The 12336-nt window shown below is 41.3% G+C and overlaps 1 long non-coding RNA gene across 1 annotated transcript; it reads right to left on the minus strand.

The window, feature by feature from the left end:
- Positions 1 to 202: 202 nt before the first annotated feature.
- LOC148685407 (uncharacterized) lies at positions 203 to 11248 on the minus strand. The gene is made up of 8 exons (XR_015950678.1): positions 11160 to 11248; positions 9778 to 9798; positions 7348 to 7365; positions 5949 to 5972; positions 4021 to 4044; positions 2133 to 2159; positions 1368 to 1391; positions 203 to 1227 (listed from the first exon to the last, which is right to left on the minus strand). It is a non-coding gene; the product is annotated as an uncharacterized LOC148685407 (long non-coding RNA).
- Positions 11249 to 12336: the final 1088 nt, after the last annotated feature.

Consider the following 12336-nt stretch of genomic DNA (forward strand, 5'->3'; position numbering starts at 1 on the left):
CAAAGCAACATGAGAAGTTAATACAATGGCAAACTGAAGGCCACTGTGGTTGGTTTTTTCCAGTCCACACAGATACATAATTCCTGAGTCCACCCATCCACCCATTTAAATTGTGTTTTCTTTGCAGTGAAATGAAAGGTGTGGAAATAACTATAGCATTGATTCGTAAATTATGTAAAATAGTAGGCAGAGACACTAATAATGTAGCCTGTTTGTTTTTTCCAGTCCACAAAGATACTCTGAGAATCAAGGCACCAAAGCTCACAATTCGAAAAAGAACTTCTACAAAACAAAGAGAAACTATTGTCTAAAATATATAATCTGTTATTAGACTGGGAAACAAAAGGCGAGCTTGTTAAAGCCTCAGTGACACACTGGCCAATAGATATAGGACACAATATAGATCTTAACCTCTGGGGAAAACTCTGGAAAAGTGACTTGAAGTTTGCAGCATGTTCTTCTTGGAATGAGAACTACTTAAAAATGATGGTATTTAAATCCGAGTAGGATTGCTGAGATGTATAAGACTGAATCAAATAAGTGCTGGAGATGCAAAGAGGTGGACATAACATTCTTTGATATGTGGTGGACTTGTAAAAGGGTAAATCGTGTCCTCCTCACAGAGGGCACGTGTTGCGGTGAGATCAACGTGACCGAACCCTAAGGTTATGGGTGGGGTCGTTTGGATAGCCACAACACCTGATTAGTGGGCCCTCGTTGCTGGGTTCAATTTGGCCAATGGGAAAGAAGGCGAATGGTTGAAGGGACCTATTTAAGCCCATGCATGTGTCGTAGAGCTTTATCTTTTCACTCGTGCACCGGAACAGAGAAGACCTGTCTTGTGTGCAGTGGAGAGACCTTTACTGCATTTGGTGATATTGCTTCTTTTCTCCTTATTCCCATTCCTCCAGCTTTTGGTTTGAATTATTTTCCCTGATTTGCCCCCCCCCCAATCCCCTTCCCCTCACAGGGGCTTTGCCCTGTCGGGGCTGTTGGTCTGCACGATCCGTGCTTTTCAACAAACTTACATTTTCAGTGAATTAAAAAAAAAATTTCTGTTGGGGATAATTCAGACTGAAATTTCCAGGTGTCAAAAAAGGTTATTTATGTATGCTACTACTGTAGCCCGTGTTTTGTTAGCCCAGAAATGGAAAATGAGCAGGGTCCCAACCAAAGAAGAATAGGATCTTAAGTTGACAGAATATGCACAAATTGCAGACTTAACATCTAGAATAAGAGAACAAGAAGAACATATGTTTAAAGAAGATTGGGAAACATTTATTGAATATATGAGAAATAATTGTATACAGCTGAAAACACTGGCAACATTAAGTTAATTTCAACAGTGAAATTATGTGAATACTCACCGGCAGACCAGGAATGCTTCCACCCTAATATATCAAAGAACACAATTATTTATAGGTTTCTTACTTCATATACTATAAAGTGGGTGCTCAATATCCATTCCCCATTATTATCCACACCCAGAGAGCCATCTTACAGTAAAGTCCACTGGGATGTGAAAGGTTAAGATCCAGCAGATCCCCAGCTGAGCCAGGAAGGTCATGACCTGGCCAACACAATGCTTCCACCCTAATATGTGCCAATGTAACTGCCCCTTCTCAGCTCAGCTGAAGATTTGCTACCATGTCTCTCTCATCCTGGCAAAGCCAAGACTCCATAACCTCCAAACTAAAAGTCAAAATCCAGGACACTATCTTTCAAGACTCCATCTTCCTGTTTTTATTGGGAGAGTATGAGTATGGTGGTCGTGATCAATTGCAATTTCATGCCATAGTTTCCCACCCCCACCCCCCCAAAAAATTCTTTCTTTGTTGTAGGGCACCAAAAAATCACACATTTTGGAGGCGACACACAATCTTGTGGCAATGCAAAAAAACACTTTATTCAGGAGGAAATTGCACTTTTAAATTGCATGATATAACAGCAACCAAAATGGTCACGGTTGTCTCACAATAGAAAACTGGATGTCCCTGTTTTTGAGGGACACTTGCAGCGTATGGGACCCTAATGGTTGAATACAAAGCAAGGCAGAATATGCATTGTGCCACTACAAAATAATCAGTTACACTCATTGGTTAATATATAAACGAAATGATGTGAATACTCACCGACAGAACACCAGGAATGCTTCCACCCTAATATATCAAAGAACACAATTATTTATAGGTTTCTTACTTCATACACAATAAAGTGGGTGCTCAATATCCATTGCCCATTATTAACCACACCCAGAGAGCCATCTTACAGTAAAGTCCACTGGGATGCGAAAGGTTAAGATCCAGCAGATCACCAGCTGAGCCAGGAAGGTCATGACCTGGCCAACACAATGCTTCCACCCTAATATGTCAAAGTACACAATTATTTCTGGGTGTGTTCATGTTCTGAAAAATGGGTGCTCCGTATCTATTGAGCATTATTAGCCAGACCCAGAGAGCAATCTTATAGTAAGACCCAACAGTATGAGAATGATTAAGCTCCAGTAGATCTTCAGTTGAGCCAGAAAGTTCATGGCTGAGCAGTGCTGCTGTGCCAATGTAACTCTCCATCCTCAGCTCAGCCAAAGCTTTGCTACCATATCTCCCTCATCCTGGGACAGCCAAGACCCCATAACCTCCAAACTTGGAGCCAAAATCCAGGACACTATCTTTCAAGACTCCACCTTCCTGTTTATATTGGGAGAGTATGGCAGCCATTTTGGTGGTCATGATCAATTGCAATTTCACCCCATGGATTTCCTCCCCCAAAGGTTCTTTCTTCGAGTATGGCACCAAAACACCACACAGCAACCAAAATGGTCGCATTTCTCCCACAACAGAAAACTAGATGTCCCTGTTTTTGTGAGACACTTGCAGCATACGGGACCCTACTGGCTGAATACAAAGCAAGGCAGAATATTTATTTTGCAACACATAACTATTAGGTTAGTGTCAAGCAGATAACTAGCTGAGTCAGAAAGTTCATGGCTGAGCAATGCAGTGCCAATGTAACTCCCAATCCTCAGGAAATCTGCTCCAGATCTCCTCATCTCAGGTCAGCCAGGACACCATACCATCAAACAAATTGTAGCCAAAATTGGGGGTGCTTCCTTTCTGGATGCCCATTTCCTGTTTTTTCACACTGTGGTCTCCCCCTTAAAGGTCTTTTGGGGGGGGCACAGTGCCCAAAACACATATTTTGGAGCAGCACATAAGATCGCGGAGCTGAAAATAGTGTGTAGTCGGGGATGGGGAGATCACATTGCGACTTTCCAGAGAAGCAGAGCAACCAATAAGGCCACTGTTCTCTCACACCAAAGAACAAGATGTCCCACTTTTTCTGGTACACTTGCAGAGTATAAAATGAATACTCCATATCCATCGACCATTATTAGCAATCCTATGGAAAGATCCACTTCCATTCTATGAGAAAGGTTAAGTTCCAGGAGATTTCCAGCTGAGCCAGAAAGTTCATGGCTGAGTAGTGATGCTGTGCCAATGTAACTGCCCCTTCTCAGCTCAGCCGAAGATTTGCTACCATGTCTCTCTCATCATGGGAAAGCCAAGACTCCATAACCTCCAAACTAGAAGCCAAAATCCAGGACACTATCTTTCAAGACTCCATCTTCCTGTTTTTATTGGGAGAGTTTGGCAGTATGGTGGTCGTGATCAATTGCAATTTCATGCCAGAGTTTCCCACCCCCCCAAAAAAATTCTTTCTTTGTTGTAGGGCACCAAAAAAATCACACATTTTGGAGGCGACACACAATTTTGTGGCAATGCAAAAAACACCTTATTCAGGAGGCAATTGCACTATTAAATTGCATGATACCACAGCAACCAAAATGGTTGCGGTTGTCTCACAATAGAAAACTGGATGTCCCTGTTTTTGAGGGACACTTGCAGCGTATGGGACCCTAATGGTTGAATACAAAGCAAGGCAGAATATGCATTGTGCCACTACAAAATAATCAGTTACACTCATTGGTTAATATATAAACGAAATTATGTGAATACTCACCGACAGAACAGGAATGCTTCCACCCTAATATATCAAAGAACACAATTATTTATAGGTTTCTTACTTCATATACTATAAAGTGGGTGCTCAATATCCATTGCCCATTATTATCCACACTCAGAGAGCCATCTTACAGTAAAGTCCACTGGAATACGAGATCCAGCAGATCCCCAGCTGAGCCAGGAAGGTCATGACCTGGCCAACACAATGCTTCCACCCTAATATGTCAAAGTACACAATTATTTCTGGGTTTCTTACTTCATGTTCTGAAAAATGGGTGCTCCGTATCTATGGGCCATTATTAGCCAGACCCAGAGAGCAATCTTATAGTAAGACCCACCAGTATGAGAATGATTAAGCTCCAGCAGATCTTCAGTTGAGCCAGAAAACTCATGGCTGAGCAGTGCTGCTGTGCCATGTAACTCTCCATCCTCAACTCAGCCGAAGCTTTGCTACCATATCTCCCTCATCCTGGGACAGCCAAGACCCAATAACCTCCAAACTTGGAGCCAAAATCCAGGACACTATCTTTCAAGACTCCATCTTCCTGTTTTTATTGGGAGAGTATGGCAGCCATTTTGGTGGTTGTGATCAATCGCAATTTCACGCCATGGATTTCCTCCCCCAAAGGTTCTTTCTTCGAGTATGGCACCAAAACACCACACAGCAACCAAAATGGTCGCATTTCTCTCACAACAGAAAACTAGATGTCCCTGTTTTTGTGGGACACTTGCAGCATATGGGACCCTACTGGCTGAATACAAAGCAAGGCAGAATATTTATTTTGCAACACATAACTATTAGGTTATTGTCAAGCAGATAACTAACTTAGTCAGAAAGTTCATGGCTGAGCAATGCAGTGCCAATGTAACTCCCAATCCTCAGGAAATCTGCTCCAGATCTCCTCATCTCAGGTCAGCCAGGACACCATACCATCAAACATATTGTAGCCAAAATTGGGGGTGCTTCCTTTCTGGATGCCCTTTTCCTGTTTTTTATAACAAGAGCACAGAGGCCATTTTGGTTTCTATGAGTTGTGCTATTTCACACTGTGGTCTCCCACTTAAAGGTCTTTGGGGGGGGCACAGTGCCCAAAACACATATTTTGGGGCAGCACATAAGATCGCGGAGCTGAAAAGAGTGTGTAGTCGGGGATGGGGAGATCACATTGCAACTTCCCAGAGAAGCAGAGCAACCAATAAGGCCGCTGTTCTCTCACACCAAAGAACAAGATGTCCCACTTTTTCTGGTACACTTGTAGAGTATAAAATGAATACTCCATATCCATCAACCATTATTAGCAATCCTATGGAAAGATCCACTACCGTTCTATGAGAAAGGTTAAGTTCCAGGAGATTTCCAGCTGAGCCAGAAAGTTCATGGCTGAGTAGTGATGCTGTGCCAATGTAACTGCCCCTTCTCAGCTCAGCCGAAGATTTGCTACCATATCTCTCTCATCCTGGGAAAGCCAAGACTCCATAACCTCCAAACTAGAAGCCAAAATCCAGGACACTATCTTTCAAGACTCCATCTTCCTGTTTTTATTGGGAGAGTTTGGCAGTATGGTGGTCGTGATCAATTGCAATTTCATGCCAGAGTTTCCCACCCCCCCCCCAAAAAATTCTTTCTTTGTTGTAGGGCACCAAAAAATCACACATTTTGGAGGCGACACACAATTTTGTGGCAATGCAAAAAACACCTTATTCAGGAGGCAATTGCACTATTAAATTGCATGATACCACAGCAACCAAAATGGCCGTGGTTCTCTCACAATAGAATACTGGATGTCCCTGTTTTTGAGGGACACTTGCAGCGTATGGGACCCTAATGGTTGGATACATAGCAAGACAGAATATGCATTGTGCCACTACAAAATAATCAGTTACACTCATTGGTTAATATATAAACGAAATTATGTGAATACTCACCGACAGAACAGGAATGCTTCCAACCTAATATACCAAAGAACACAATTATTTATAGGTTTCTTATTTCATATACTATAAAGTGGGTGCTCAATATCAATTGCCCATTATTATCCACACTCAGAGAGCCATCTTACAGTAAAGTCCACTGGGATGCGAAAGGTTAAGATCCAGCAGATCACCAGCTGAGCCAGGAAGGTCATGACCTGGCCAACACAATGCTTCCACCCTAATATGTCAAAGTACACAATTATTTCTGGGTGTGTTCATGTTCTGAAAAATGGGTGCTCCGTATCTATTGAGCATTATTAGCCAGACCCAGAGAGCAATCTTATAGTATGACCCACCAGTATGAGAATCAATAAGCTCCAGCAGATCTTCAGTTGAGCCAGAAAGTTCATGGCTGAGCAGTGCTGCTGTGCCAATGTAACTCTCCATCCTCAACTCAGCCGAAGCTTTGCTACCATATATCCCTCATCCTGGGACAGCCAAGACCCCATAACCTCCAAACTTGGAGCCAAAATCCAGGACACTATCTTTCAAGACTCCATCTACCTGTTTTTATTGGGAGAGTATGGCAGCCATTTTGGTGGTCATGATCAATCGCAATTTCACGCCATGGATTTCCTCCCCCAAAGGTTCTTTCTTCGAGTATGGCACCAAAACACCACACATTTTGGGGGTGACACACAACCTTGTGGCCCTGCAAAAAGCACCTTATCCAGGAGGAAATTGCACTATTAAATTGCATGATATCAGAGCAACCGAAATGGCCACAGTTCTCTCACAATAGAAAACTGGATGTCCCTTTTTTTTTTGTGGGACGCTTGCAGCATATGGAACCCTACTGGCTGAATATAAAGCAAGGCAGAATATGCATTTTGCCACTACAAATTATTTCTGGGTTTCTTATTTCATGTAGTATAATGTGGTTACTCAATATTTATTTCAAGACCAACAGAGAGATCCACCAGTATGACCAAGGTTAGGATCCAGTGGATCTCCAGTTGAGCCATAAGGCTAATGAGTGAGTTGCAACAGCATCAAATATATGGGGCAGAAGGGGCTTCAGCTCCCTCAATATTTTTGGGCAGACAACAGAAAGAGATGGACATATGTTTGCAACAGAAGCGGCAAACCTGGTTCTTTTTTAAAAAATGTATTAAATTATGATTTTTTGTTTTGATTTGTATTAATTTGGAAAATCAATAAAACAGCAATTTAAAAAAGAGTCAACTTCCCTGACACCATGTTGTTGTTTTTTAAATTGCTGACCTATGCTTGACTCCAGCTCCTGACACCATTGAAGTTTCCTATGTATCATTGACGCTACTATCCTCAGTACCAGCTGTTCCCATTTTGTCTGTAATATTGGCAATGAAATATAATCAGCAATACTCACTAATTTTCCAGGACCGACCTAGAAAGTACAAATTTGCAGTTAATTCTTGCTCTCATTTTTGCATCACATAATATATGCCAGGAAGGGAATAAACGGATATTTACAGCTATTTACTGTGGTTATAGAATTAAGATTGCCGGAAGAAATATCAACGACCTCAGATATGCAGATGACACAACCTTGATGGCAGAAAGCGAGGAGGAATTAAAGAACCTTTTAATGAGGGTGAAAGAGGAGAGCGCAAAATATGGTCTGAAGCTCAACATCAAAAAAACCAAGATCATGGCCACTGGTCCCATCACCTCCTGGCAAATAGAAGGGGAAGAAATGGAGGCAGTGAGAGATTTTACTTTCTTGGGCTCCTTGATCACTGCAGATGGTGACAGCAGTCACGAAATTAAAAGACGCCTGCTTCTTGGGAGAAAAGCAATGACAAACCTAGACAGCATCTTAAAAAGCAGAGACATCACTTTGCCGACAAAGGTCCGTATAGTTAAAGCTATGGTTTTCCCAGTAGTGATGTATGGAAGTGAGAGCTGGACCATAAAGAAGGCTGATCGTCGAAGAATTGATGCTTTTGAATTATGGTGCTGGAGGAGACTCTTGAGAGTCCCATGGACTGCTAGAAGATCAAACCTATCCATTCTTAAGGAAATCAGCCCTGAGTGCTCCCTGGAAGGACAGATCGTGAAGCTGAGGCTCCAATACTTTGGCCACCTCATGAGAAGAGAAGAATCCTTGGAAAAGACCCTGATGTTGGGAAAGATTGAGGGCACTAGGAGAAGGGGACGACAGAGGACGAGATGGTTGGACAGTGTTCTCGAAGCTACGAACATGAGTTTGACCAAACTGCGGGAGGCAGTGCAAGACAGGAGTGCCTGGCGTGCTATGGTCCATGGGGTCACGAAGAGTCGGACACGACTAAACGACTAAACAACAACACTGTGGTTATCTATATCATCAAGGTTCTCAGCACATTTCAGCAAAAGATGGAGACCACAAAATAAGTCAGGACCAGGGATGAAGGAGAAATTCCGTGTCGTGTGCATTGTCAAGAGAAAGTTCTTAATTTGCACTTCTTGAACCAATGCAAAAACCTTCACACAGCTATCCTTTCAATTTTGCTCTTTGCCTGAATTTTATAACACAATTCTCCAACCAAAAATGTCTACAAATATACATATATTTAGGGTAAAGGGAGGATAAAAATGCATATATTACTCAAAACAACATACAACAATATATTATATTGATGGAAATTCCTTGCAAAAGGGTTTGCATTAGTCAAAAGTGAACAAAAAGTGTTGATTTATAAATATTCAGGCTAAATGCTGATAATTTTTTCATGAGCAGCCCCTGACCTCCGACCCAATACCTCAGAGTGCCATAGAAGTGAGTAGAAATATTTTAATATTGGAATACTCAGGGGAGCCAAAATCTGTACATCTATCTCTAGTGCAGAATAAAGGACAATCTGGGAGGCAGGGAAGAGAAATAAGTCAGAGCTCTGGACCACTAAATTTGAAGAATGAAGAATGCTTAAAGGCCAGTTGTGGTGACCATGCACTAATATATACGTTGACATTACAAATGATCAAATAAAAGCAGATTCATTAGAATTAAGATTGGCAATGTGTTCACTGGGACTTTGTGTATAGGATTACAGCCTTATAGCATTCAGAAGATCATATGAATACTTTCCAACAGTTTTAGGAGAACAGAAAAAGAGAATATCGGACAGACCAGCTAACAAATAAAAAGATACTAAGGGAGATTCCTGAACTGATTCTATCCCAGCTTCTGACAGAACACAGCCAAGTGAAAAGGGCTCTGTGGGTGAATGAAATTTAGTGGACCACATCCCTGCAACCTTAAATACTTTGTCTTTGATGGGTGAAGGTACACTACTGGGGGGATGGGGAATCAGTGGGTCTCCAGGTGGTGTTGGATTACAACTCCCATCATCCCTGGCCATTGGCCATGCTGGCAGGGCTGATGGGATCTGGAGTCCAACAGCATCTCTGGCATTGTGTATATTGCAAAGCAAAAGAAAATGCAGAAACCCATGAAAAAGATCATATACTTGTAAAAATGAAACTTGAAAATTAAATTCATACATTCAACTTAAATCCAACTCAAATCATAATACTCGTAACCCTAAAAGAATTACGAGTAAAAGCAAGGCAGAAAAAAGAAAGTAAAAAAAAGGAAAGAAAAGAAAGAAAGAAAGAAAGAAAGAAAGAAAGAAAGAAAGAAAGAAATTGTTAATATTTTATTTCTTATTATATATGATTTTGTATGTTTTCATTATTATTTCAAGTGTGTGTATGTGTTTATGTGTGTGTTTATTTTAATTTGAATCTCAATAAAGTTTATTTTAAAAATAAAAAAATAAAAAAAGAAAGAAAAAGAAAAAGATCATATACTTACTAATCTCTTTTTTCGAATTCCCTTCAGGTGAAAAAGTAAAGCAACATGACAAGTTAGTACAATGGCAAGCAGAAGGCTGCTATGGTTGGTTTTTTCAGTTCACGAAGATATGTAATTCTTGAGTCCACACTCCCTCCCTGAAAGTCCATTTATTAGCAGTGAAATGGAAGGTGTGGAAATAATTACTAATTACTAATCATTGATTCATAAACTATGCATAGCTGCCAAGTTTTCCCTTTTCTCACGAGGAAGCCTATTCAGCATAAGGGAATTTCCCTTAAAAAAGGGGATAACTTGGCAGCTATGTAAACTATGTTAAATAGTAGGCAATGGTACTAATAACTTGTGCAGTGCAACCATCCTTTGTTTATGCAGATCATATAAAAGTCACAAACTTGCTGCATTCTTAGAATCCTGTTCCTGCAAAGGCAAAAATGTGGATGAGAATGAAAAAAATAAAGGATATTCACAGCATTCTGAAATTGCATTGGGGAATTGAAATGAATCTCTCAGTGCACAGAGCATTTACAATACTTACCTACCTAACACAGGATCCTAGACAAAGAGAGAGACTGACTTGTCCTTATGTAATAGGAGGGCAGAAATCTCTCTAATCTTAATTTTATATTCTTCTCATACCACCTTGGTTTTTAGTATGCCTTAATCTAATTCACACCAGTCATAAGCATTTGTATTAGCTTCTCTTTCTTTGAGAGAAGAAGAAGTAGAAGAGGAGGAGGAGGAGGAGGATTTTGAATTTATCACTACCCAAAGGATTCTCAAAGTGGCTAACATTCTCCTTTCCCTTCCTCCCCCACAACAAACACTTTGTGAGGTGAGTGGGGCTGAGAGACTTCAGAGAAGTGTGACTAGCCCAAGGTCACCCAGCAGCTGCATGTGGAGGAGCGGAGACAGGAACCCGGTTCCCCAGATTATGAGTCTACCGCTCTTAACCACTATACCACACTGGCTCTACCACAATGTCATGAACTACAATGTTCATCTAAACACTGAAGAGAGAGAGAGAGATTTTCATCAGTCATTGGTCTTTGCAATTTGAATTTAAAATACAAACATATAAAAAAACTAAGCAGGTAAACTTTCCAAACTAAATTAAAATACCAGTCACTGCTGGTCACCAGTTACTGCAAATTGTGTATGAACATGAGAACATTACTAAGCAGAGAAAATTGCCAAAGTCAATTGCAAGTTAAAACTTAGGATATTGTTGGGCCCCATATTTTCCGATACTGTAATAGGATTCTCTTACAATAGCCCTCAGGTACTTACTGCTGAAGGAAGCACATTCTATCATATACTTTAAGAGAAAGATGTTGCAGAAAAATGTTGCATGGCTCCTTAGAAAGCAGAAATCTACTTACTGCAGTGCTTTCCTGTGGGCAAAGGAGAAAGAGGAGGAGAACGGTAACCACAACCCGGGGAGTCATCTTGGCTTCTCCCTGGAAGTCTGTAAACTCTCTGGTGTGAGGCTTGGGTACCTTCAGCTGCTCTATTTATGGCATGGCCCTTTCCAGAAATTGCAGTCCAGGTTGCTCAGCGTAATAGCTCCATTGTCAGGAAGAACAATCCCTGTTTGTCAATGAGGAAAGCATAACTTATCAGAAACCACCATCAAATGGGAAGCAGTTGCTGGGGTGTCCAACATGAACGTATCGTTTATCAACAACCAATTATTAATCATCTGTTGAACCAAGTTGCTCAACTTGACCTTTTCCAGGTATGTGCATTGAGGTAAGTGCATGGTCCATGCACACAACATCCCCCCTTCGTAGTACAATCGAGGATTCTCTTGCAGAGTTTGAAAGGATTGTAGAGAAATTGCAGACAATTGTGCTGCATCAGGAAACTAGAAATAAGCAGCGTAAGCAATTGTCAATAGGGCCCCTTGATTAACTATCCCTTAATAATTTCTGAAGTGCCTAAGGGAAATGAGACCATGTGCAGGAAATGTGCAAATCCTCTCTCCGGTTCCTAAGCCTGTTCTCTCCTGTAGGGAGTCACACTCATAAGGTGGTAATCTGCTCTCCCACTCAGTACACAATGGGAAGTTATCTGATTGTCATAGCTGAGGAAGACTAGGATTTTTCCACCTCTACTGTGAGTGACAGGGAGTGATTTGGGGGGTCTAATTCATATTGTTGTACCACATAGTTGTAGTTAACAGTGGGAACTGAATCCTAAACCTGTCGTGACAGGGCAATCCCTTGTCAAGCTCATGTTGCGGTAATCAGCCATCCCACCCAGTAAACAGCTTGAATTTAGCTGATTCCCATAGCTTCTCTGAGTGGTGGGGGTTATCTTTTCGGCCTAATTCATACTGTAGTGCCAAGTAGGAATAATTAACAGTGGGAATTGCATCATTGGGTTCTTCGGTTTTGGTCGCTTGGCAGGTGGGTCATGGATGGGAAGAGGTGGTAAGAACCCTCAAACTGCAAATAAGGGTCTCCTGATGACTCTTGGCACCGTTAACAAATCACAGTCCCCAGAATTCTTTGGGGGAAGCAATGACTTTTTATAGTGGCATCAAACCATTTTAAA

This window comes from Zootoca vivipara, chromosome 6 (assembly GCF_965207765.1).
Source record: "Zootoca vivipara chromosome 6, rZooViv2.hap1.1, whole genome shotgun sequence".
In the NCBI taxonomy this organism is placed as follows: Eukaryota; Metazoa; Chordata; class Lepidosauria; order Squamata; family Lacertidae; genus Zootoca; species Zootoca vivipara.